The sequence below is a fragment of the Pelobates fuscus genome, chromosome 8 (assembly GCF_036172605.1).
Source record: "Pelobates fuscus isolate aPelFus1 chromosome 8, aPelFus1.pri, whole genome shotgun sequence".
Classification (NCBI taxonomy): domain Eukaryota; kingdom Metazoa; phylum Chordata; class Amphibia; order Anura; family Pelobatidae; genus Pelobates; species Pelobates fuscus.
Window position 1 is genome coordinate 19,494,276 of NC_086324.1, and position 24,710 is coordinate 19,518,985.

At 41.3% G+C, this 24,710-nt stretch overlaps 1 protein-coding gene across 9 annotated transcripts in view; it reads left to right on the forward strand.

Moving 5' to 3' along the window:
* Positions 1-528: 528 nt before the first annotated feature.
* R3HDM1 (R3H domain containing 1) overlaps positions 529-24,710 on the forward strand; it is an 87,241-nt gene continuing 63,059 nt past the window's right edge. For 7 of the 9 annotated variants that reach the window (XR_010085195.1, XM_063429360.1, XM_063429364.1 and 4 more), the window contains exon 1: positions 529-716. The gene's annotated coding sequence lies outside the window, so the exon portion shown is untranslated. The remainder of the gene's footprint in view (positions 717-24,710) is intronic. The other 2 variants (XM_063429367.1, XM_063429369.1) reach the window with 1 other exon arrangement.

Genomic DNA, 24,710 nt, shown 5'->3' on the forward strand with positions numbered 1-24,710 from the left:
AAAAACCATGGTTGGTGACTGTTCCCCTTTAAGTAGTGGCAAAAAGGTGTTTTGACAGTTGTACTACAACTCCTATGATGCAACGTGTCTGCCATGTTAGGTTTATATTTTTATGTCCAGCCCTTCCAATCACTCAAAATAAATAGATCCCAACACCTCCTTCCCATGTAATCACAGCGACAGGAACAGCTCCGCCCATGCGCCCTGCGATTGGTCACAATCTGCCTCTCTTTGTGTTCTCATTGGTTACAACCCGCCATCTCCATATTGTGATTGGCTTAGTTTTCTCGTCTATGATTGGTCCTTTTGCTGTCATTGCCCGGTCCTCTCGACCTATAGTAGTCCTGATTGCGGACTTTAATAATTTTTTTTTTCCTTTCCCCATTTTCATTGGTCAAAGCGCATCGCCGGTTTACGCCCACTTCTCAAGTCGATTGGTCCCTGCCTTCTAGAAGCCGGCGTGCGCGCGCGCCCTCTCTGGTTTCCTGCGCGCGTGCCCGTGCCTGCCTTATTCTCAGCCTTCGTGCTGCTGCCGGGAGCGCGCTGCGCGTTCCCATCACTCTCTCCTCCCCCCCCTCCACTGCCTGAGCCTCTCTCCCACTCTATTCTATTCTTATTTATTTATTTGTAATTAGCCATTTTTAATGAGGCGTTAGCTGCTGCTGTCCCCACGCAGGACAGTAAATCCTCCTCCCTGTGTGACAGCCTGTGAGCTGGTAAGTGGGGCTCTCCTTTATTTATTATAGGGGAGGGGGGCACTGCCCATGGCAGGGGGAGGGGGGGCGCTGGGAAATAAAGGGGGGCACTGCCAATGGCGGGGTGCTGGTACTGAGTTTATTTAATATGGTGGGGGCTGCCATGCCCTGGGGCAGGAGGCCCTGCTTGGCACAGGGCTGGGAGGGGGCACTGGGGGTGGCATACAGTCATGTGGTTTATTATCATTTTCTATATCTCTGATATTATGTATTGGTACAGATAATGTTTGGGGAGGCCCTGGTGGGCACAGGGCTGGCAGGGGGCATAGGGCTGACATACAGTAATTTGGATTATATATATATATATATATATATATATATATATATATATATTGCTATCATGCATTGGTACAGGTGATGCTTGGGGAGGCCTTGGTGGGCACAGGGCAAGGAGGGGCACAGGTGGCATACAGTATTGGATTATTTGTCTACAGGTGATGCATTGGTACAGGTGATTTTTTGGGGGAGGCCTTGGTGGGCACAGGGCAGATATGGGGCACTGGGTTGGCATACAGTAAATTTTGGATTATTTATCTATTCCTGTATATCTAGCTATCATGCATTGGTACAGGTGATGTTTGGCGAGGCCCTGGTGGGTACAGGGCACATGGGTTGGCATACAGTAATTTGGATTATTTATCTATTCATATATATATATATATATATATATATATATTGCTATCATGCATTGGTACAGGTGATGCTTGGGGAGGCCTTGGTGGGCACAGGGCAAGGAGGGGCACAGGTGGCATACAGTATTGGATTATTTGTCTATTCATGTATATCTGGCTATCATGCATTGGTACAGGTGATGTTTGGGGAGGCCTTGGTGGGCACAGGGCAGGGAGTAACACATGTAATATATTGGGCACTGGGGGTGGCATTCAGTAATGTGGATTATTTGTCTATTCCTGTATATCTGGCTATCATGTACAGGGGGAGCCCTGGTGGGTACAGGGCTGTGAGAGGGGCATACAGTCATATGTCTTATTTTATTTGACTAATTATCTATATATGTTTCTGTCACAGGGTTGGGAGAGGCCATTGTTAGGACGGGAAGGGGACCCATTTGTGGGTACAGGGCTTTGAGAGGGCACTGTGGTCGGTGTACATTAATTTGATTTGTTAATATTGGGTTTATATTTTGCTTATATATTGGTACACAAGTGGTTGGGTAGGCCTGGTGGGTACAAGGCAGTGAAGGGGCACCGGAGGGGGCTTACATCCATTTGGTTTAATATAATTTTCTGTATGTTTGACTGTCATTCTTTGGTACAGAGGGACTTGAAAGAGTCCCTGGTCTATACAAGACGGGGGGGCACTTTGGTGGTATACAGTAAATTAACGTATTGATTAGAAATTATAGCTTCAATAAATTGATGCAGGGCTTGATTAGTGAAAATCTTGGGTACAGTGTGGGGGTGTTGGCATACAGTCATTTTATTCATGAATTCAATTTATTCATGTGGCTGCCATGCTAGTGCAGGCATGATATAAAATTGAAGAGGCCGCAGACAAGGCAGAGTGGGTGCCCTTCATCAACTGGTCTGTGTATTGCTCTTATCTATATATTGGCTGACATGCATTACTGCTGGTGCAGGTGATGAAGTTGAGGAGGGTCTGGTTACAATGCACGTTACCCAGGACATTGGCTAAATGCCATTCTTCCCTACAGGTGCAAGGGGGAATAGCTAAATAAGCCCTGTCATGTACCCTACTACTGTTTAACCAGGCCAAGAGGTTACTGAGAATTTGTGTATTTTCTAGAAAATTAATAATGGTAATTTGTTCTCTAGATTGACAAAGCTGTGGGTTACGGTAGGCCAGGCCTCACTATCCCTATTAATAAATGTCAGCTTGCAGTGGAGTTTGGTATATGGGTGTGGTACTGAATATATCATGGTCGATTGTTTTGGGGTATCTTTTTTGTATTCTTGTGACGGGAATCAGGGCTTTGAGAACTCCTATTTATTTTCAGTTGGGCATGGCGTTTTTTAATTATTATTTTTTTGTAACAGTAAATCTCATTTCTGATGTTCTGGATTTGGTACCCAGTATTTTTGGCACCTGTGATGATAACCACCTATTGTACAGCGCTGTGGGATTGGTCGGCTGATAAATAATAATGTAACGCTTCTGTACTGTCTTAACAAAAGATTGTGTTCACTTGGATGTAGATGTGCATATCAGCTGCCGACTGCAGCTCACAGGCTTTATAATTGCGTGTGTTTTAACTCCTCTCCCGCCAGTTGGTTTAACCAGGGCTTTGCTGAGATGTTGTTTTTAATCTAATTGCAGCCAAGGCCCTGTATTAACGGACTTTGTATTTATTTCAGTCGTCGTTTTTCCTTCCAGGTAGGGCTAAAGCACAGCACATTTAATTTCCCCTGGCACCGAAAGCATCCTTGTCAAAACGCAAGTTCCGGTGACCCCTTAAAGTCTAAATTACATCTGATCCTCCCTTTGTGAACTGAACCTGTCATATAAACAGGGATTGAATGGGCAGTCGCCCAGCCGCATGGAGAATAGATCAGCTTATTATACATTAGAGCTGTCCTTTAGTATGTTATGTATAAAGCTTTTCCAGAGCCGTGTTCAAAAGAATAACATGAATTCTGCTCCAACATAATTTCTGTATTTCCTTTCCCTTTGTTACATGCTTTGCAGTGTCATTTACAGTAGCCTGTTAGGCCTGCCATTCATTGAATAATGTCACATGGATAAAATCCCTCTGTATCCATATGTGAAGCAAGTTAGCAGTTCCTTATCATGCTGTCCCTAGGCCGCTGTGTGACACTGCAGTGATTTAGACAGATGCAGCATGCCATCAGTATATCCCCTTGGAATGTATTGTAAGCCCCCTGGGGTTAGAACTATTGTTGATGCAAACACATGCATGTGAAGCCTGTTTGATCAAGTGGATTTAAGACCTATGCATATACCTGTTTAACCCATGCTATATCAACTTAACTATTACATTGTCTTTGTTCTTCATACTTCTATCAGCTTTACAGTCTGTAGTAAAATAATTTAAACCAAATAATTTGGTGTTTATTCGCTGAATAAGGTCATTTAGACAGTAGCAATTTTTGGGCAAAAGCTATATAGTCCTAATAATTGATTTTCCCTTCTCAATATCCCATTGTTCCCAATTTCGTGAATGCCTGTGTTTTTAAACTATTTTACGGTTTATTGTGAAGGCAATCAGGCTTGTCTTTCAAATTTCTAAATCTGTAGAGTACGAAGAAACTAGCTGGAATCCTATTATATTCCCTCCGGTAATTTCAAAATACAATTAAAAACAAACAACAACAAAAAACAACCTAAATATAAGTTAATATGATTTCCGTTTACCCCATTAGAGCTGGCACATCAACTGATCTGCCTGTTTTAGGTCTGTGTTGTGAGAATACATTTGGTTTAACTGCCTGCTCTGAAATGTATATTAGCAAGCAGAATACATGTGATGTAGATTTAAAAAATAAAAATAGTGTCACAGGGCTGAGAAACACATTGCAGAATACTTGAAAGGGTTTTATACATCTCCAGCTGTCGTGGAACTAAAAATTCACATAGTCGTCCATGCCCAGATCACCAAGTTTAGACTCCCCAGAGCAAAGCATCGAGGTCTTCTGCTGTTACAGGAAAGGAACATCCTTCTAAAACTTCACTGGACATGTGCCACCCCAATATTGGGTCCGTGGCTAGACAAATAAGAGATTGTGCAGTCTTTTATGTTGGCAGGTACTTTTATTTATTCATTGTGCAGGAAATGTTTAGTTGTATAGTTGGTACATTAAGCCATAGCTTTTAAATGGCAGTACATTGCTTTAATAATGAAATCTGCATTGCTTACTCTTCTAATGACTCATGGCACAACAATTGTTGATGCAGTGGAAGTACGAAAAGGACAACAAAGTATAGATTTTGGGGGGCTAGGCAGCACTTGACTGCACAGTGCACTGGTAATCATTGGAACCCGGTCGTCATTAACGTATCCTTTATCTGTACGCTCTTGTGTGACAGATCTCAGGTTAGGGATGTCTCTTGTATTGACTGACTGGGGCTGTCTGACATCATGTTTTTGGCACTTTGCTCATTAATTGAGTACCGCTGGATTTTGTATGGTAAATTGTGTGTTACGTGTTAATCTAGGTTGAAAAAGGACTCAAGTTCGATATTTCAAAAGTAAGGTTTGACATTCAACAAGTTACATTTTGTCCGAGTTGCGGGTGGGGGATGGACTTGAGATAATCAGATAAACTGGTGATTTTTGTCCAACTTAATTTTATTGTCCTTTAAATGAAGTATGTTGTCTGCTCACTTTTCATAAATGCCCTTTCATGTGCACATATAGCCATGAGAAAAAAAAAAAAACAACTAAATTCAATCCAGTTTCCGGGCAGTGCTACACACGTCGAGATCCTGGCACACATACATGTCTGTTTAAAATATGGTGCCACTGCGCAAAGTGGCATTAGAAATAGTAAACTCTCTGCTTCTAAATCAGAATGGAGAGAACAGAAAACATTTGTTTTGGTGGACAAATCAAAAACTCAGCTTCATGACAAAATCACTTCCTTAAATATGTGATGTCTGTGGCTGAATTATAAAATGAACCAATCTTTATATCGATCTATTGCTGTTTACATCAGATTTATGGGCTCTATCTATTTGTGGGTATGCAAATTCTTATTATGCTATAAATCAATTTGCTGCTGTCTGTTACATTTTCTCTAATTTACGGTTAGATGGTAATGTGCCACACTAACTAGTTTTAAAAATAATGGATAGGAGATTTTTCAACCCTACAATTGGGGACAGTACAAATGGTATGTTTTGTTGATGTTTTATTGTGTTTGTGTCTGTATTTATTCTTTTTCTATATACTTGTGGTTTTAACATTTTGTGTGTGTGTGTGTGTATATATATTGGTTTAGCAAGCGTACAGTGCTATATAATATGTTGGTGCCTAGTTACAGAAAACAGGATTATTAGCCAAACTCAGAATTGTCAGAATGATTTCCAAATTTCAACTGAAAATGCAGTTAAACTGGATATTTTTTTCAATTCAGTTATTTTGTTTTACAACCTAAAATTCACTTAGAATTCACACTTTTAGTAAATCTGAAAGCGCTGTTCTTTTAAGTAGGGTAAGGACCGCTAGTATTATTTCCCAATTCTCTGGAACCATACCATGCATATCGGTGGAGTTAAGTAAATTGCATATTCAAGTGTGTGTGCAGGTTAACAAACGACCCTTGGGGCGCTATTAACAAATGAGTGGTCCCTCTGTAGTAGCCCAGCAGTGCACAGCCACCTGAGCCCTGCTAGCTTGTTTTTGAAGTGGATGTTACGTATAGCAGCTCGAATGGACACATTCGAACCCGTGACTTATTGGATCCTTGCTAGCCACTAATCATGAAAAGTCAATATGTATTCTGCAAGCTACATGTGTCCAAGCTTGTCTTCCTTCTGCTGTTGGACAGTATTTCCCAGAATTTGGATTCCATGAAATTCTGGAAACTGTTAAAGCCCATGGTGTGATACCTTGTAGTAAATTCCTGTTTCTCTTGAATTGTCACCACTTTTTTTTTTTTTAATGGAAATGATTTATTTTTTTCTTAGAACAGGAACTGAGTGATTGATGGGACACGTATGTACTTTGATGGCTTCACTTAACATATTGATCTAAAATGGAAGGTATTATCTGTCATTCAGTGTATTGTAACATGATACATGTGATAAACACTCTACTGTTGTGAATACAAGCATGTATCCCTAAAGCTATAGTGATACCCTCAATAGTTAAATGCAGAGCCCCCTTAATTAAATTTAAAATCAAGTTGGGGGAAAAAAGTGCCAAAGTGTACTCTGTTGCCTGCACCTCCTCCTGCCACGTCATCCTGGGGGTGTCAACTACCAGCTTCTTGTCCAATCGAACGAATGATCGTCATAGAGGAACATTGGAGACGAGATGCACGTGTCCAATCAAATGATCTCATAGGAAAGCATTGAATCCATTGCTTCCTTATGAGCTGATTTGATGACATTTAATGTCCTCAGGGGATCTGTAGCGGCTTTAACACCATGTAATTCTTTACTAAATTTCCTATGATGTTTAAAGTTTAACTGTCTGAACGTTGTGTGACATAGTTAAAAAAAAAAAAAACATATTGGGTAGCAAGGATAGTACTTTCCAGCACTTCCCAGTCAGTAGTTCTTTTAATCTATTTTCTCAGGGACCCAAATTACCTGCATTGCGTTAGGCTGGTGACCCATTCTTGATAAAAGTTGCTCAATGACCCATAGTCTAATTTAATATATACATTAAAATGAATTTGCAATGAAACTACCTTCTTTAGACTCTCCCCCAAAAAGCCGTGTCTTACTTGGCAATGCGAAAATTGTGTATTTTGGCTGATACTTGGAGGTTGATGAAAATGATGTATATGAGCAATGAGGGCATACAGGAAATATCACTGTGACTTGTTTTTAGGGACAGTCCCCCTCCAGAGTAGAAGGGCCATTTGTTTATTGTCTGCTTATTTGAACAGAGCCCTATACACCTTGCCACAATCTATTTGACTTATCCTGTTTACCCATTTTGCAACACCGCACATAATGTTGGCACTCTATATAAATAATACATAAAACATGGGCCCCGTTTTCCAGTTAATAGTGAAATCTTTCCCTGAGGTTGACAAAATGTTTTGCCTGGTAATTTGAAGAAAAATAATGTAACTCTCAGGATTTGTATGGCAGTAATAAATAACCTTGAGGTCCCAAGTGTTTGTAAACTACATTTCCCATGAAGCTTGGCAAGCCAAGGGAATAGTCACAAAAATCTGTGAGTTCTGAACGGTTTGGTTATAGTCACACCTTTCATGTGTCTTTTTGTAGGAAAATAAAGTACAGATATTTATATAATTAATATATTTAGTATATAAATACAAAGTACTCAGCAAGATGGCTTGTGAGCTTTACTGTTTATTGCTTTAGCGCAATGAGTCAGTCTTCTTCCTTTGTTCGTACTATAGCTGCGATGTTAAATATTTTACGATAAGCTAGCTTCATGGAAACCGCCCCAGTACATACTTTGTATCCCAAAAAGGCTCAATATAGATGTTTGTTTTATTTTTTTACATGTCTTAAGACATTTCTTATTCTCTCATTGGACTTCTTATACAGTACAGATAATGACCGAAAACTGTATTGCAATAAAACTAGAAATTGTTTTACACAACCCCCCACAGAGCTATACCCGTTTGTTTTTTGTGACTATTTTGATACAATAGTTGGAGTATTTTAAGATGGCAGGTGTGGATCCTGTAGAATATACATGACCAGTTAAAGAAACACTCCATGCACCATTACAAGTGCCCCTCCACGTGTAGGTAGTCAAACCATTTGCTAATGGTTACCTGGGGTTAAGCCGGCAAAATCAATGCTTTGCTCCTATCATCCCAAGGCAACTTATTTTATAGACCAGGTAATCTAGATCTGATAGCTTAGAGATATCCTCTTCCTCTGATTGACATAATTCCTAGATTTGCCCCAGATATTTTAGCTTGTTCACGTAATCAGGGGATCAATGCAAGACCACATATCGTCCTAAACCTTCCTTGTCAGAATGTGTGACTTTCATTACTATGCAGCTACTGTAGCAACACCTGGTAAAAGCATACATGTACAAACCACTGCTTCAGGGCCACCAGGTATATGCTAATTTTGTGCTGCTAATTGTGCGGTAAGCCTTATTGGTGCTGGACATAACATGGCAACAGAGGGAGTGATCTGTGTGTGTGTGTGTGTGTGTGTGTGTGTGTGTGTATATTTTATGACAATGTTGGTCAGTGAGAGGTGCAGTGTGAAAAGGGATGCATCCTGACTCGTTTATTTTTTTTTTTCCTCTTCCCTTCGTTAGATCTTTATTAGATTTACATATTTTCATTTCTTCGACTGCAAAAGAGCAGTATGGTAAGGGGATAGGGTGGGGGGAAAAAACAAATTATATTGTATCCGTGTGTAGATGGAGTTTTATAAAGAAGTGATAAGTCCTAATTTATTTGGGCTGGATGCTAGAAGCAGGCTAAATCGAAGTAAAGTTCAGGCCAGGTTGCTACCAAATGTATAAATACACTCTTACGTAATATTGATGATTCAAGCATATTACCTCGGTTGGTGTCTGCGAGAGAACCTCCAGTTACTATATCTTTTAATCTCTGCTTTTGACGATTTTGCAAGCACAAAGTATAGATTAAATATTAATGCTTTCCAGAAGCCGATCTTGTCATCCACACCTTTATTTTTTTTTTTTGTATTTAATTTTTTTTCCCCTTTTTGTGTTCTTCTATGACAATGTCGTCTTTTTATTTTTTTTTATCTTGCTTAGAGTAGAAGGGCCACTTCAAGCAACACTATAACTTATTTTTTTTTTTTTGCAAGAAATTGGTTTTCCCTTGTCTTCCTCCACGTCTTTAAGTCGGCAATTTGCAAATTGTCTCCAAATGCCATTAAACACCCTGCCTCCTCTTTAGGGCTTTGATAGGTGGCTGGAGAAATACTGTGCACTTCTCAATTTTTAAGAAACCATGAATGCGGCTGATAGCAGCTGTGGTTTAGCTTTTTTTAAAAATTTTTTTATTAATTGGTAGAAGCACTAATCGTATTTGAAGGATGTAACTACTGCTTGGGGTTGAACAACATATCCCTTAAATAACACTCAACAGAGGTATATGGGATAAGAGCTGACCTCATAGACCAGTACGCAAAGCTCCTGATTGGCTGGGGGCTCGTCCTGTTAGGGGAATATGGTTGTTTGATGTTTGTTTTTGGAACAGCATTAACCTTAAAGGTGGGAAATGTTTGATTTTCTTCTGTCGTTCAAGATTTGTATTTATTTTTTACCTTTGTGAATTGAAATCAAGGACGCTTCCAGCATGTGACACTTCCAGCAAGAGAACAGATGATGTTGAATAAAGAATTCTATGAATTCCTCTAATAACATACGTGGTGACTAATAAATTATGTTGTCATTTAAAATGATGTAAAGTTATTTTTATTTACCCTGTTAAATGTGCTTTTCCTGTTGGACTTCCATTTGTCCTCAATGTTCTAAAAACAGGTGTACTATTGGTTCGACATCAGCGATGGTTTTCAAGTTGTTGCTTCGCTAAAGTAGTTAAGCCTTTGTAATATATATATTTTTCTCTTTTATTTAATAACAGTAGATATGACCCACTATATTGTATTATTCAGCTGACCTTTCCTTTCTAGTCTTGCAAGATTTCTGCCTCTTCTGACAGTCCTACAGACTAAATGATTGATTAAAAAAATATAGCTATAGGATTATGATGGCCTATGAATGGTTGCTGCCTTTGGAAATAGGTTTGATATTTATAACAGAACTACCATAGCGCCACGTTGCTACCAGTGTTAAAAATGTATGTACACACTTCACATAGATCAGTATTTTCCTCCACAATAGCTACTTTTTATATTTTATTTTTTCCTCCCTACGTTTACACATAAACCAATTGCTGCTAACTTTGAGGTTGGTGCTCACACTGTTTGCACCATAACCTCCACGATGGACAATAGTGCTTATGGTCCTTAATAAAGGTGGTCAATACTTGTGATACCTTCAGGTACATCTTAATTACTTTGAGAAAGTATACAGCAGGGTTTGTGAGAGTTGAAGTTCAGGTATCCGCTTTCCTCTTTATGTATGGAACATGTTCAGCACTCATACTGAATGTTCTTGGAGTCTCAGGGTTGGTTGAGTCGCTACTTGGCTTGTCGAGAGCTTTTTACACAAGGTTTAAATCCTGGAACTTCAAAGATGAATATCTTTTCACTGTTTTTTTTCTTTTTTTCTTTTTTAGTGTAATAAACCTCATCCACCCCCAAATTCTTTCCTCTGAGATTCACTGCAAGATCTCTGATGTAGGGGTTCACAAAATAACTTGGTGCTAGTATGCATTATAGGTTCCACGTTTAATCCAAACAGCACTCCTATTTAGTCGGGGTGATCGCTTCTGAGAAGAACAAACAGCCAAGATTTTATGATATTAAGTTTGAGTTCATTTAGTTGTATGTCAAATATTTACGAAGCAGGCTTAGAATGAAGGGTCCCTCATCCTTTTGGAGGGCTGTCACTTTAAAGAGGCTATATCACTTTCCAGAATTTATTGTGTTTAAGAAATATTTTTATTTGGGAGGTGAGAAAATATTGGTTTTGTGTTATTCATTGTCATGAGCTCCGTCCTTTGTACCTGGTAGTCGGTATAGAGAAAACCTGAAACCATGTATCTGCAATGTTTGCCCGGCTTTGCCTTTTCCAAACTGGATTGTGATGTCCTTCTCTAAATCTTTTAAGAACTTAAGTAAAAAAAAGTTATAGGATCTTCTTGTATTCAATGATGTCAATCAATTCCAGAGACATGAAAGTCCCCTTTAAAAAGGATAGCACAACCATTCTCTCAAGGCATGCACAGCTCACTTGTACTGACTGCAATGCTTGTCACCCAAAACAAGATGACACCTACAGAATGAGTGTTGCCGTGTGGGACAGTAGCTCTCAAACCTAAAACCTGCCCAGCTTGGTCTGTGGGAGTGCCAATAAAATCTGATCCCTGGCCTGTAACATTTTAATTACATTGGATTAGGCAAATTCCTTTCTTTCAGGATAGAATTGGTGTAAGAACTTTTAATGCAGATTCAGCCCATGTTTTTGTAACATCATAACCTATTATATTAAAGGGACACTATAGTCACCAAAACAACTTTAGCTTAATGAAGCAGTTTTAGTGTATAAATCATGGGTCGTCAACCTGGTCCCTACCGCCCACTAGTGGGCGTTTCAGGATTCCAGGTGGGCGGTAGGGATTTCGGCGGCTAAATCCTCTGTTTAAGAGAGTGGGTGGCTGGGCTGGTGTGGCTGGGGCTGACAGACCTAATCATTCTGATTAATCCTCCCCTCAGACTCTGCCAGCCTGTCAGTCCGAGGGGAGGAAGGAGGGAGGAGCTGGGGGCTGGTGTGGCTGCCAGCAGCTGCAGGGAGACCTCTCAGTCTCCCTGCACACTCTAAAATCATTCCGGTCGCATGCCCCGCCCCCAAACAGAAGCTCTGCCTCCTGCCCACAAGCTCCACCCCCACACATGTTACTGGGAAGCTGCCCACCGTACCAAGAGGACACTGAAAGGTATTTACCTTTTTCAGCCCCCTACCCACCATTCAAATGCCCCCACCTCACAGACAGTCCCTCTACCCACCTCACAGCCCCCTACCCACTATACTGCCCCCCTACCCACCTCACAGCCCCCCTACCCACCTCACAGCCCCCCTACCCACCTCACTGCCCCCCTACCCACTATACTGACCCCCTACTCACTATAATGCCACCTACCCACTATAATGCCCCCCTACCCACCACACAGCCCCCTACCCACCTCACAGCCCCCTACCCACCTCACAGCCCCCCTACCCACCTCACAGCCCCCCTACCCACCTCACAGCCCCCCTACCCACCTCACTGACCCCCTACTCACTATAATGCCACCTACCCACTATAATGCCCCCCTACCCACCACACAGCCCCCTACCCACTATACTGCCCCCCTACCCACCTCACAGCCCCCCTACCCACCTCACAGCCCCCCTACCCATCTCACTGCCCCTACCCACTAAACTGACCCCCTACTCACTATAATGCCCCCTACCCACTATAATGTCCCCCTACCCACCTCACAGCCCCCTACCCACTATACTGCCCCCTACCCACCTCACAGCCCCCCTACCCACCTCACAGCCCCCTACCCACTATAGAGCCTCCCTACTCCCCCTTACAGCCCCCTACCCACTATAGAGCCCCCCTACCCACCTCACAGCTCCCCTACCCACTATACTGCCCCCCTACTCACATCACAGCTCCCCTACCCACTATACTGCCCCCTACCCACCTCACAGCTCCCCTACCCACTATACTGCCCCCCTACCCACTATAGAGCCCCCCTACCCACCTCACAGCTCTCCTACCCACCTCACAGCCCCCCTACCCACTATAGAGCCCCCTACCCACCTCACAGCTCCCCTACCCACCTCACAGCTCCCCTACCCACTATACAGCCCTCCTACCCACTATAGAGCCCCCCTACCCACTATAGAGCCCCCCTACCCACTATAGAGCCCCCTACCCACTATAGAGCCCCCCTACCCACCTCACAGCTCTCCTACCCACTATACTGCCCCCCTATTCACCCCACAGTCCCCCATCCACCTCGCAGTCCCCCTACCTACTATGCAGCCCCCTACCCACCTCGCAGTCCCCCTACCCACCTCACAGTCCCCCTACCCACCTCACAGTCCCCCTACCCACCTCACAGTCCCCCTACCTACCTTACAGCCCCTCTACCCACTATATGGCCCCCCTACCCACCTCACATCCCCCATACTAACTCACAGTCCCCCTACCCACCATACAGAACCCCTACCCACCATACAAAACCACTACCCAGCTTACAGAACACCTACCCACCTTACAGCCCCCCCCATCCACCTTACGAAAATCGAACCAGATAATATTTAGTCTCGCAGCATCAACCTCAAGGACCTCATTAATCACTAGTAAAGGTAATTTCAATTTACTTTATTGTTTTCTCATTAAACTTTATAAAGTTAAAAAAACATTATAAACATGGATAAAGTAGAAATAAAAAGATAAATGTACGTACATTTATTTTATTTTTAAAAACACCCTCCTTTCTAAAAAATATTCCGCACTTGCGCGAAAACTGGTGGGCGGTAAGGAAATTTTTCCATCAAGAAAGATGCATTAGTGGGCGGTAGGTAGAAAAAGGTGACTACCCCTGGTATAAATCATGATCCTACAGTCTCACTGCTCAATTCTCTGCAATTTAGGTGTTAAATCCCATTTGTCTTTGTCCCCTGTCTGTGACTCTTCCACACCATGCATAAAAAAAAAAATATGGTATCACTTTAAATTAGATGTAACTTACTTTAAAAGTTCTTATTGCCTTCTCTCTAAAGTGATAAAGGGGATAATACATTTTAAATGAAATAGACTTTACAATGAAGGAAGTATAAACATTAGCTGACTCTTTACAGGAAGTGTTTATGGAAGGCTGTGCAAGTCACATGCAGGGATGTGTGACAAGGGTGCATAAACAAAGTGATTTAACTCCTAAATGGCAGAGAATTGAGCAGTGACGCTGCAAGGAAATGATCCATACACCAAAACTGCTTCAATAAGCTAAAGTTGTTTTGGTGACTGTAGTGTCCCTTTAATCTTTTTTTAATGCAATACTGCAATGTATTATAGCTTTGGTGGTTGGATTCGTTTATTTCTTGTTTTTTTTTTTTTTACTTTTTTACATTTAGAAACTTTGTCACAGTTTTCAATCTTGCAATGACGTTGTTTCTACTAATATCCATTTACTTTGTTCACTATGTGGAAAAGTGCATGCTTTGCATTTCTTATTTGTGTGTACCTCTTTGTCTGTTTTCGTTACTGGGTGTTTAGCGGCTGAATACAGAAAATAAGCCGTTTACCCCTTAGTATTACCCCGCATAATTCTTGAAATATCTGAATAATTGCTGATGTTTACTGAACAGCATAATGGCTATTAATACAATATAATCTGCAGTCACCCAACACAATTGGCACACACAACCTGCTATATTAAAACAGGTCTAAATAACAAAAATCTGGAGCACTCAGATGATCTGGATTGTAGGATATCCAAATTTGGAGGGGGCCGGGGGCAGTATGCCTAAGGTGAAAGTTGTCACTTTTTTCTTTTCCAAGCAGTTTCCCATAGTGGCTACAAATATGGTGATATTAACCCTTTGTGATATTTATTAACCAATCGGGACCTATAAGAATGAGCACTAATCAATTTCCTCTTCTCCAAAAGGCCAAATCAATGCCTCTAGATTGAAGAAATATATATATATATATTTTATTTTCCTGTCTCAATCGAAAAGGTCACAGTGATGTACTTGTTACTGAAGACTTCTGACACAGTCCCCAAATAAACCCATATCTATCTATCCTGAAAGTAAACGCGGTGCTCATGTTTGCTTGGACTTGCGTCGTAAGCCGGTCAAGTTCATGTTTCACAGATGACAATTCCTTGCCACACAATGAATGAGCCTGCTGCGCGCCATTAATCTTCCATTTTTCTCCCCCCCCCCCCCCTTTGCTTCCAAGGTAAAGTGCAAGACTGCAGTTTCACATTTCACAGGTCCCTGCGAATCCAGGAATTGTTCAGTAAAATAGTAGTTTTGTTTGCTTTTCCCTGCCCCCCAAAAACATAGGAATAAGGATGATAAAATACTTCTCACACTGCTCTGTTACGTAAATTATGCACTCTCTCACTATTTTTGTACAGAACAGTGTTTCTACTTTTTGGTGTTTAACAAACTATAAAAAAAAAAAAGCAAGCCATCATTTTAATACCCATTGGGTTTATGTAAGAAGAAGAATTTTAAAGGACCACTATAGTGCCATTAAAACAAACTTGTTTTCCTGGCACTATAGTTTTAATAGGTCCCCCCCCCACCCTCATGGCCCCCCTCCCGCCGGCTGAAGGGGGAGGCAGGGGTTAAACACTCTCCTCCCTCTTGAGCCACGCACGCATTCAGTCAGTACATAGGAAAGCATTTTCAATGCTTTCCTATGGACGCTGGCATCTTGTCACAGTGAGAAGCGCGGAAGCGCCTCTAGCGGCTGTCAATGAGACAGCCACTAGAGCAGGGGTAGGCAACCTACGGCACTAGTGCCATGCACGGCACTCGAGGTGTCTTTGCACGGCACTCAAGGCTGCTAGAGCCAAACAGGTTCTGGCCTATCAGGAGTCCCAGTGAAACTTCAGATATCTGCTAATATGAAAAGGTGGTGAAGGACAATCCTCAATTTATGCATTGCAGCACATAGAGTAAGTGATCTCCGATCACTTAATTCCAGCACTTGTGAATGGGAATCCACACTGTAGTAGAGCAGCCTGCAGCTGCTGTTGCAGCTCCTGTACCTTGACCTGTACCTGGCCAGCCGGGTCCCCACTGGAACCCACCCACACTGCTAAATATACACAGAAATGCACAATAACCCTCCCCTCATACAAATAATACGAACAGCCCACAAACAAACATACACACAATCCGCACAAATGTAACCCACTAACAATCCACATACATGCACACAACCCCACATGCAGCCTCTCGCATGCAATACCCCAAACAGCCAGACACATACACACACTGCCAAACACACAATGTGACATATCCATCCACACACACAATTCCACAAGCAGCCCCCATACACAGCCCACATTCATATGTATCATACACGATACCACAAACTACCGTATATACTCGAGTATAAGACGAGTTTTTCAGCACATTTTTTGTGCTGAAAAACACTCACTCGTCTTATACTCGAGTGAGTGTCTGTATTATGGCAACTTACATTGCCATAATACAGACTGGGGGGAGAGGGGGGCTGGCAGAGCTGTAACTTACCTTCACCGCAGCTCCTGTCAGCTCCCTTCTCTCTCCTCCGTCCGTGCAGCTCCCAGGTCAGCTTCCTCTGCAACTCTCGCGAGAGCCGCGGGGTCAGAGCGTTGCCACGAGTTACCGTGGCAACGCTCCGCGCGGCCGCGAGAGTTGCAGAGGAAGCTGCCCTGGGAGCTGCACGGACGGAGGAGAGAGAAGGGAGCTGACAGGAGCTGCTGTGAAGGTAAGTTACAGCTTCCTGCCAGCCCCCCTCCTACAGCCCATCCACTGGACCACCAGGGAGTGAGAGCCCCCCTCCCTGGCCAGCTAACAAGCAGGGAGGGGGGACGAAAAAATAAAAATATGAATAAAACAAATAATAAGAAAAAAAAATATTACAATAATAATAACAAAAAAATGAATACAATTAATAATACAATAAAAAAATAATTACCTAAAAAAAAATAACAAAAAAAAATATTAAGATAATAATTAAATAATAATTAATAAAATGCCCAACCCCCACCAATGCTCTGCACACACACACACACACACACACATACACACACTGCATTCATACACACACTGCACTGCATTCATTATATACATACTGCATTCATACACACTGCACTCATACACACACACTGCACTGCATTCATTATACACACACTGCATACACACTGCACTCATACACACACACTGCACTGCATTCATTATACACACACTGCATACACACTGCACTCATACACACACACTGCACTCACACATACACACTGCATTCATCATTCATTATATACACACTGCACTCATATACACACTGCACTCATATACACACACTACACTCATACACACACTGCATACACACTGCACTCATACACACACTGCACTGCATTCATTATATACACACTGCATTCATACACACACTGCATTCATACACACACACACACTGCACTCATATACACACACTGCACTCAAACATACACACTGCACTCATACATACACTGCATTCATACACACACTGCACTCATACACACACTGCACTGCATTCATTATACACACACTGCAGTCATATACACACACTGCACTCCATTCATTATATACACACTGCACTCATACACACTGCATACACACACACTGCATTCATATACACACTGCATTCATTATATACACACGCTGTAAATAAATATTCAGTTAATATAATTTTTTTAGGATCTAATTTTATTTAGAAATTTACCAGTAGCTGCTTCATTTCCCACCCTAGTCTTATACTCGAGTCAATACGTTTTCCCAATTTTTGGGGGTAAAATTAGGGGCCTCGGCTTATATTCGGGTCGGCTTATACTCGAGTATATACGGTACTTCTGAATATATACAATATAATAGCTCATATACACACAAATACAACGATACAAAGCAATTACAGTAAAAATAACACAAGCAGAATACGGCAGCATACACACCTCAATTTAAAAAAATAGGACCGGCACACTATGGGACCTCACAATCCCTTATCGGCACAGTGCTGCTAAAAGGTTGCCTACCCCTGCACTAGAGGCTGGATTAACCCTATTGTAAACATAGCAGTTTCTCTGAAACTGCTATGTTTACAGCTGCAGGGTTAACACTAGAGGGACCTGTCACCCAGATCACTTCATTGAGCTGAAGTTGTCTGGGTGCCTATAGTGGTCCTTTAAGTTCTAAGACCGGATATATTTTGATAACCATGGACACCACTGCGATTCTCCTTGCTTTACTTTTAGAACTTTGCTTCAGAGTTGTTGGTCAGGGCCATATACGAATAATGAATTTGTTGACTGAAAATATTCTCATCATAATGTGGATAAATGCCATTTAAAACTGAAAAAAACATGTGACTGATGGTCTTGACTTCCACCATTGCATTCCCTCTCAGAGCACTCGTAGAGCCTGGAATAGGAACTTGAAATGCTTTTTAAAACAAGCCTTTAAATCCTATTATCTGAAATGATTCATGAATCCTATACGATGTCCCTAGAGTTTGCAGTTTGTTGCTACGTAGCAATGTTTTGTTAGCCAACCAGCATGTTTGGTGTAACAAGGACTGGTCAAAATACTGGCTCCTGCATTTCATAACTTGTCCCTCCCCCTCCACACACAAACACCATAAGCATTTTGTGATAACGGGTGAGATTGACGAATGTTTAATACTGAGAAGTTTCCTAAGAACAGAATGTTCGCTGCTTGGTTGCCTCAGAAACCTGGTCTTTCTTTGAGCCCTGGGGAGATGTCAGAAATCTTATAGCACTACACCAAACGAGTTTTCAAAGTACAGAGAGCTGGCTGAGCAAGCAGAGGTATATGTACGAAAGGTTGCACTTTTAAGAGCATTTAATAGACCCAGATGAAATGTTTGGAGTTCAGAGCTTTAACCACTCTAATAAAACCAAATCTTCAAGGTCATATGTACGTTTGTTTATTTTTCTTTCTGTTCAATGTTAAGATAATTTCCATAGTATGAAGGACTTTGTTTTGCTGCGCTAATTTGCTTTTGAGATGTATATTATTTTTCCTCTGGCCGATTAAACTATAGGGGATCTTCGAGTGTTTTATTTTGCTGAATATTTTCCATAGAAGTAGCCATTACTTTTTAAGGCATCCTATAGCTCATGATGTGTAAAAACAAATAAAAATATTACATGTCAATTAGGGTTACTAGGCCAGATATGCACCTTCATCAGGACTAAACGTATGCCATGTTGCTCCGGCCAATGTTTTTATGTTATTAATTACAGTAAGTGGGTTAGTCGCTGTATTCTGGGATCATCACGACTTGTCCTACTCTCCAGCATGAAGGTGCCATTATTGAAGACATAGAAATGTAAATAACGAAACTTCTACTCCAAAATATCTTTCTTTGCCTGCAATTTGATTAGCACAATTCACAGATTCGTGGAACATTCATTTTGCTGGCCAGTAACGATTTTAGGGCTGCAATGTTGTATACATATTTTGTAGGTTATGATTTTGTCAGTCAGACTAGTGTGTTTGGCAGTTTGCCGTATGTTTTTCAGCACAATTTACTTTACAGCACTGATTTTTACACTGACACACACACAGATTATGATACAGGCTAGTGATGCAATATTTAATAACACTATAGTATTAGAAATTACTTGTATTTGTAGTGCTATGACACCTGTTACAAAGTCCCCTCTGTTTGCTACAACCCTGTTACTTTGTGCTTATTTCCCAAAAAACTGTTGCAGGTCATACGTATGTACGAATGACCGACCACCCGGCCCTTGGCGTGTGCCGCCAATACCAAACCAACCAATCGAACGGCCAACCACCCCGCCCAGGTAGAGTGTACGTAGAGTGTACCGACCACTTGCAGGACACTATGGCCGAGGGCTCCTGGACTAATAACAGCCGAACAGCCCTCAGGATAATCTTTACCCCTATGGCGTTCCCATACCATTTGTGAGATCTGAGTGCTTTTCATATATTTTGTGCGCTCAGATCCCAGCTGTCTGGGGATAGGTTGATGGTGACAATTAAAGAACATGGTGTAAAAGTTATATATTTTTATTCAGTTTTCCTGTATGTATAAAAGTTACAATATTGCATGTACCTGAAGATAATTGAATTACTGTAACCGTTGGGACTAATGATCTCCAGGCTATATGGGAAGGTTTGAAAAGATGCACTTTGGCTTCATTGGTTGTTGCTCTTTGTCATCCTGTGTACCATCAGGTCCAGAGGGGTTTTCCTCTGGCCTGAAAATGTATTTAAGCAGTGCATTGCCAATCAATTAACCAGTCTTCTTACCCTCGACTCGTGTTGTAGGAAAATGCTTTATACTAGCTCTACCTATAGCTAGCTGGATGTTCCACACTTACAGGATTATTGCTGGATGCTGTTTGGAGTTTCTATACTACTCTCCAGGATTGGGAACCAGGACAACTCTGCCTGGGGTCAACCGTAACAACGCCCTTGTCTCTAGTGATATACATATTACACCCCCTTTTCCGTTTAATTAATAAAATAAAGATTTTACTTGCCTTTTGTCTAGCGCAAAAACGATTTCAGCTTGTTTACCTCTCCTCCCGCGACATCGAGGAGGCATGGAATTGAACCAGTGCTCTACTATTGAGCTTCCACGTCACATGACTTAGAAACATAGAATGTGACGGCAGATAAGAACCATTCGGACCATCTAGTCTGCCCAATTTTCTAAATACTTTCATTAGTCTCTGGCCTTATCTTATAGTTAGGATAGCCTTATGCCTATCCCACGCATGTTTAAAATCCTTTACTGTGTTTTCTTTGACAAAATAATGTAAAATATTAATCTTGAGGTCTCCATCACTATAGTAATTTGGGTATTCTGAGCAGGTGTCTGGAATCACACTAATGTGTTCCTATTACAACCCAATGAAATGGTTAAAGTGGTACTATAACCATTTTATCTAATAGAATTGGTTATATTGCCTGAAGTCCCTTCTTTCAGGAAGTTTAACGTTGAATAAGGCTCCCTGACCACCTACAGCACGGCACCCAAAGAACTAATTTATTCTAGCCATACCAAATCATACCAGAAATGGGTGGCTGGGATAGGCTTAAAGCAGTCAGCTGACATACTCGACCAATCACTGTTAATCATTGCTGCTCAAGCTGATGCTTCCTCATTAGGCCAAGTAGCACAGAGGGGATGTACTGCTGGGGACTCTCATAGCATTAAAACATGTAAATAGTTTAACATTGAACAGAAGGACCGCTCCAGGGGACTCCAGACGCTGTAACCACTTCAGTGAGATGAACCAGTTATAGTGCCTACCCTTTTAAGAGCCACTAGATTTGATAATTGTCCAATAGATGCCTTCTGCTCAACCAATGCCAATGACTACATAATCCATAAAGCTTTTTAGTAACCGTGGTGGAAAGAAAGTTTGCTGGTCTCCCTTAAGTCTATTGCATTGTCAATGGTCGTAGGCTGTAGTTATAGGCTAAGGCTTAGCACCCCATTGGAATCAAATGACCACTTTTAAACCTTGCATGGAGAGGTTACATTGAAGATTGCTACGAGTTAGCTATTACCATGACCTGCTGATACTCTCTTTAGATTCCACAACCATCACTTAAAAAAAATATGAAATATGCTTTTCCTATGTATAAGTTACAAATAATTTTCTTTCCACAAACAAAGCATGTAATCTATTGAATGGCTGCCGGCAGCACTCTGCAATATCAGACTATACTCTAGGCACCATGACCACTTCAGTTATTTGTTTTCTTATGTCTGCAGCGTCATTTGGGAGTCATTAGCCAGCCCGGAAGAAAATTTTTGGGCTGGGTAATATCAATTCTGCAAATATTGGACCCCTGTTGTCACCACGTGCAGCATGCTAGCGATAGGTTTACATTGGAGACATGCCAACCCCCTATTTGCGTGCTGCCCTTGTTCTTCCCTGGCAGTTGTGTAGAGAGGCTCAGGGGAGAACTTGCCTGGGCACTGGTCTAGAGGTAAGTCACAGTGTTATTTTATTTTTTAACATGGGGGGTACTAGCACAGCAGTCGCTACTCTAACCAAAACTAGTATTTACTTTTTTTTTTTTTTTTTTAAACTCTTGGTTGGAGTAACCTTGTAAGACTGAGCATTCTTTAGTTGACCTTATCTGTAATGAAGTGGTGGTTCTTCTTTGGAGCTGCATCTGTTTGGACTACATCTTACTTTATGGCCGGCTGATCCACAAAAATAGAACCCCCCCCCCCCCCCCAAAACCTACCTGCTATAGTGTATTGAATACACTGGTATATTCACAAAGGGTCTACTCTTCCTATTTTAAAATTCCTTTCTTTAGGTATCAGTTTGCTCCTGTGCTATGCACTGCATGATGTTTTACCCAGTGGATGAAGCTTACATCGTGTGTTCTGATTTAGAGATGACAATGAGTGCCATTCTTTCTTTGCAGGTCATTCTTCGATCTGTTGTTTTTCTCCTGAGGCTAGAAATGAGAATTGGGCAGCAGTTTTCCGCATCCTATGTTTGAACGCGTCCCTGTAAATAGAAACCCTAGGTTACATGAGGACATTCATTCAATCGTAGAAAAATCTGCAGTGCAGTTGTGATCGTGTAAAGTTTCATTTCATAGATTGGTATAATGTATGTTACATGAACACAGATAACACAAATGTTAGCTGTGTGCTTTCTTGGCCAATGACGTGTTCTACAGACGTAACTACTGGGTTTATTTAAGTGCAGAGGACATATTTACAGCACATTGATGCTTTCAGTCCCATATTGGTACTTTCATCCACATGCCTTGATAACATTCCTGTACAGGGAACGGAATGTCAAAATGCTTCTAATATGTACTGTTTTAATCCCAGTAACACATTATTCCTTTAAGATCTCACCTAAATAGTTCTCATCCTGTGGCATTTGGGATCATCAAAAGACATCTTAAGGAGCCACAGAAATGCATTTGGTTTAATATTTTAATGACTTAATTTAATAGCGTTTCACAGATTTGTTTTGTTCTTTAAAAAAAATTAAAAATACAAAAATGGACAGTCCACTGTGTGTGTGTATGTATGTGTATATGTATGTGTATATATATATATATATATATATATATATATATATATATATATATATAATTTTTTTTTTTTTAATCCTCTTTTTCTTATATGTTCTAAACAACCAAAAACAAAACCGTATCTAAAATTTATATCCCAAGCAGTGGCTTTTTACATCATATTTTTTTTTATGTGAAAAATATAAAATTACTTTAGAGTCAAAGTGAAACTTGTTTGGAGATTTTTTTTTTTCTCTTTAGCTACCAGACGAGTTGTGTTGCGTTACAATGCCTGCTCCCTGCAAAGGTTAAACCTGGACATCCGTTTATCAGGAAACCATTAAAGTGTTGAATCTGGCACAAACACACCTCCCGTGTCATGTGTGATGTCACCTCTTTTGCTTGTAGAATGAGTTTCACAGCTCAAACAGGTAGCTTGGGGGAGTTTGACACTAAAACTATTAATAGGAAATGTGAAGCATGTTTGGAAGACTAGACCAGTGCTATGTAATGCACTTAAAGGAGACATACAGCTTTTTCCAGATAAGAACATACATGTCTTGTTCTGGAAGAAGCAGGATTTATTTAGGTTTAAGAAAAATAAGATGACACACACACGCTCGAGTATTCTTTAGGCAGGACATTTTTGTCACGTTACAATGTATGTAATGAGCACTGTGATATCTGTGAAAAACTATACTTTGCACATTTCATTCTCTGTATGTATTTTATAGATCTTTGAAGTGCATGAATTGTAAGCTCTTTTTGAGCACAGCTATGTGTAGATGCTTTGACTAGGTGACTTGCCAGTGTGAGATGGTTGGGGAAGAGGGGGGGTTAATTGTCCTTGTTATTGGATGCCTACTGAATGGAGACCCCCAGATGTGTACATTAAAATGGGTGAGTGCAGAGGCAGTCCTCAGGTTTAGGGCTATATCTAATGGCAGTGAGTCTCTTGCGTAAACTAGGATTATTTAGCATTAGACTTCGCTGACGTTACATGAAGTATCTCTGTCTATTTTACATACTGAAATAGAATCATGGTGTGGCGAAACCAACCTCGCCACTGGGCCCTGGAGAAGCCTGTTTGCTAGCCTCCTACCTACTGACTATGGCCCCTGGGTTATTTGGGGCATATTGTACTGTATATTGCTGCTACTGGCCCTTTTAACAGCATCTATGGACATATTGGGACTTTTGGGACTACTGTCCCTTTAAGACTGTGAAGCATATTCGAGTGTACTGCCTGTAATATTATATATGTATTTATAGATGTGTTAAGTGTATCCTGGGTGATTTGTATGCAACATTCATCTGATTGTTCGGTAGAATCACTCCATTCAGTATATTGAGTGAGACTACCGAACAACCAGACCACCCAGGAATGAGTGTGCCTCCAATTACCGTTTGCAACAATGTTGCAAACAGGTAATTTGCAATCAGTGCAGTGTGGTCTTTGTCCTCTGGGTGGCCGCCATTCGGGAAACAAACACGTGGCGGCGGCCATCTTAAACTACCGAACAGCGGTGTTTTGCCGTCGAGTGTCTGGAACTAAAATCGGACACTTGACTAGGCAAACACCGCTGAGACCTCCATACTTCCAGAAATTCGTATGGAAACTACCGAATGACCCGCCGTTCGGTAGAAAGAGCCCCATAAACAAGGGAATTCATTCAAACCCTCTCCAGGCTCTATAACACAGGCAATTCGCCTGTTTTCATTCCCTTGTTTGTGACCGACCGCAGGGCCAAAATGCATGGAACTGTTTTCGGATACTTTACCCATGCGGTCGGTCAAATCTTTGGAACCCCATATCTCACGAACCATTCATCCGAATTACTTGAATTTTGGATATGTTGTCCCCCTGAATAAGGGCTATC